The sequence below is a fragment of the Arvicanthis niloticus genome, chromosome 2, assembly GCF_011762505.2.
Source record: "Arvicanthis niloticus isolate mArvNil1 chromosome 2, mArvNil1.pat.X, whole genome shotgun sequence".
Lineage (NCBI taxonomy): Eukaryota > Metazoa > Chordata > Mammalia > Rodentia > Muridae > Arvicanthis > Arvicanthis niloticus.
The window spans coordinates 14,890,928-14,894,390 of record NC_047659.1 but is presented as its reverse complement, the minus strand read 5'-3'; the positions used below and the strand labels follow the sequence as shown (position 1 = coordinate 14,894,390).

The following is a 3,463-nucleotide window of genomic DNA, read 5'->3' as shown; positions in this document are numbered from 1 at the left end:
AAACCAACAACAAAAGAATAGTATCATAAATAGAACAGACTTCCATTTTCTTTCTTTAGGTGGCTGAGGCCACACTATTTTACAGCATTCAAGGGGATCAGTAAAGATATTACAAACCCAGAACAACTGTGGAAAATGAAGCCTCAGCAGAACCTGGAAGATGACAGTTACTTGGTAAAATAATGCCTATAAAAGGTAATAAATGAAATCTATATACTTCAAGGGTATTCTGAATCTCCTAGTGTTGGGAAGGGCACTCCTTTCTAATCTGCTGATCTCTGTGCTCAGGTGCCTGTAGCTGAAGCTGTATAGTACAATTGAAGTGACTTGACCAATTATCAGTGCTTAGCTGTATAACCTCCATTGTTCCCTGAAAACCCTGGGTCTTGCATTTCTATGAATCAACTGGACCAGATCATCCCCAGAGCCTTTGGGTCCTTTCTAACACCTGTGCTTCTGAGTTTCAAACCAAAAGTCATGATAGCCTGTATAATAGTAGTTTTGTAAGCATTGTTATAGGTAGATTACTAGAGAGTTCACCATGTAATCAGTGACTGACTGTTTAAACCAAATAAGCTGTTTTGTGTAAAGAATCAGTTGTCTCACTTTAGATCAAAGCTATGTTTCTTGCTACATCATTTAAAAGGTGGCAGGAATTTTTGGTGCCAAACAGTTACCGTTTGAAAATATTCAATGTGCAATTCTAAAAGTCACAAGCATATATGCCATAAAACAAAATTATTTTCATTTTTCCATTTAGCTCTCTTACTTGCTGTAACGTAATGTTTAGCCAGAAAACTGTTCTTGCTGGTTCACTCAGGCTGTTTTAAAATGCAGAAATTACAGAGCCATTTCCTTTCTGGGTGGAGTGCTTAGAAAGATATTGGATAGAAGAATGATTTATGTCAGGTGACAAGAGAACTCATCCTTAGACACTGGCAACTGTGGGTACTGTGGGGATGATTCTGTGTGCAATGAGAAGGAGAACCCGAACATCTGACAGCAGTGGAAGCTTCTCCTCCAGCACACTTGGAGCTATGAAAAAAAAAGACTTAAATAAGCAAGCGGTTCAAAAAGAACATGATAGGAAACACTCTATGGTCTTCATTTGAGTCTTTAAAGTTTTTATTTCTTGTTATTCCCTGTGGAAACAACAAATTGTTCAACACATTTTTTTTTTTTTTTTTGAATTGCTGATTGGCACAAAACACGGTGGACAGAGAATTATAATTTGTTGGAAAGCAGATCGTGTCTGCAGGAATTCACTAGATAGTTAAATAGCTTTTTCTAAACTTTCTGATCATTAATTCATCTCTTTCAGAAATATAAAACAGAGTATTGCTGTAGTAGGGACACATTCTGCTGTTTCCCCAAAGTGAGGCACAGGTGTGCATCAAGAGCCATGGATGGCAAGAGAGTGGAGGAGCTGCTGGCCAAGGCAGAGCAAGAGGAGGCAGAGAAGCTGCAGCTCATCAAGGTGCACAAGGAGCTAGAGCTGGAATTCGACCTGGGCAAATTGCTGGCTTAGGACAACAATCCCCCGACAGTGCTGCGCCAGGCCAGGCCCTCGCTGGAGTCTGAGCTGCGTGCCCTGGCGCGGGACAACATGCAGCTTCTCATCAACCAGCTACTGGCAGCTGCAGACCATGGAGCACATGGAGGAGGCGGTGGTAGTGCCCTTGCTGGAGCCTGCCACATGCCTGCCCTGCGAGAAGTTGCTGCCCTGGCCATTGCCCCTCACCCGCTGGCCTTAAGGGCATCCCATCCATCCCAAAAAGAAGACCAACCTCATGTGGGATGAGGTGAGTGGACAGTGGGGGTGTCTTGGGGCTACAAGCGCACATAGGATGACACTAAGGAATGGCTCATCAAGGTGCCCAGGAGTGCCAACCCCATGGAAGACCAGTTCACCAAGAGGATTCAGGCCAAGAAAGAACGCGTGGCCAAGAAAGAGATGAACCTTCTGTAGAGCCTGGCCTGAGAGCACAAGATGCAGATGCCCAGCTCAGCTGGGCTGCACCCTAAGGGACACCAGAGTAAGGAGGAGCTTCGGTGGGAAGCTTCCAGGAGCGCCTCCCCAAGGAGAAAGCGCCCCAAAGCTCTGGCAAGAAGAGGAAGTTTCAGCCCCCCTTTGGGGACTTCCCAGCCAGCCAAGAAAAAGAACCAGTGGGAGCTACTTCAAATCATGAACAGTAATAAACCTCAGCTGGACGTGACAAGGGCCACCAACAAGCAGATGAGGGAAGAGGTCCAAGAGGAGCCTGCCAAGAGGAGGAAGATGAGCCAGAAAGGCAAGAGAAAAGAGGGCCTGCCAGGACCTTCCTGCAAGAGAAAGGGCAGCCTGCCTGCTGGGTCAGGGAGAGAAAAGGAAAGGAGGCCTGGGAGGCAAGAAGCATTCCAGGCCACCTGAGTCAGGGGGCAAGAAGACAGGAGTGCCGCGCCAAGGTGGGAAGAGGAGGAAGTAGTGTTCTCCACTCTGGACCTGTTCTGAAAAGCTAGGACTCTACTAAAGATTAAGTTGTGCATGCTGCAGGCTGGCTCAGGAGGTGGCTGCTGTCCTCAGTGAGATTGACATTGAAGTAACAGATTTGCCTCCCCAAGAGAGTCAGTGCTGGACTATGAACTAACGGAGACGCTGACTGGAAGTTAGTGTATTTTGGAAAGTGAGAATTATAGAAATGATATGGTCAGAACCAGGAGTAAGTTAAGGCCTGCCTTTTTTATCTTGACTTTGATACTGGGTAAGAGTTGAACAGATTTCTTAGTTATAGTAGATTGGTTTCAACATTTTTGCATTATTTTTGTAACAAAGTTTATATATTTATCAAAGCAAAGGAGGATGGGGGAAAATTATGTCCACCTGTGATTTACGAGTATTGTAAAGGTATGCTTTAACCTGATGTTGCTTTTAACTTTTACTGTTGGTAGGGGTTGTATGTGAAGTCAGTAACCTGGGTACCAGTATGGAGTGTGCTTGAGAAAAACAAAGTAGTTACAATGGTTATAAAAAGACCCCTCCCTGGGCGGTGGTAGCCCATGCCTTTAATCCCAGCACTGGGAGGCAGAGGCAGGCTGATTTCTGAGTTCGAGGCCAGCCTGGTCTACAGAGTGAATTCCAGGACAGCCAGGGCTACACAGAGAAACCCTTTCTCAGAAAAAAACCAAATAAATAAATAAATAATATAAAAAGACCCCTTGTATTAGGAAAACTTTGCCACTAACTATTAATATTAAAAGTATAGTGCTTTTTGATGTTGGTTCAGGTTGTGCATTTGGCCAGTGAATTGCTTTAAGTGATATATTGGAATCACACTAAGTAATTGTAATTAACCTTGTAATGGTAATTAACCCAAGAAAATGGTTGTCATTTTGTTTGTAACTGATGGCTTTTGTTTAATTGGCTTGAGTTTAGCAAGTGCTGGTCTGGATTCAGTATGTAGCCAAGGCTGAGGTTAGAGAGGAG

The 3,463-nt window shown here is 44.3% G+C and overlaps 1 pseudogene; it reads left to right on the top strand.

The window, feature by feature from the left end:
• Positions 1 to 1,402: 1,402 nt before the first annotated feature.
• Positions 1,403 to 2,465, top strand: LOC117702583 (ribosome biogenesis regulatory protein homolog; annotated as a pseudogene).
• Positions 2,466 to 3,463: the final 998 nt, after the last annotated feature.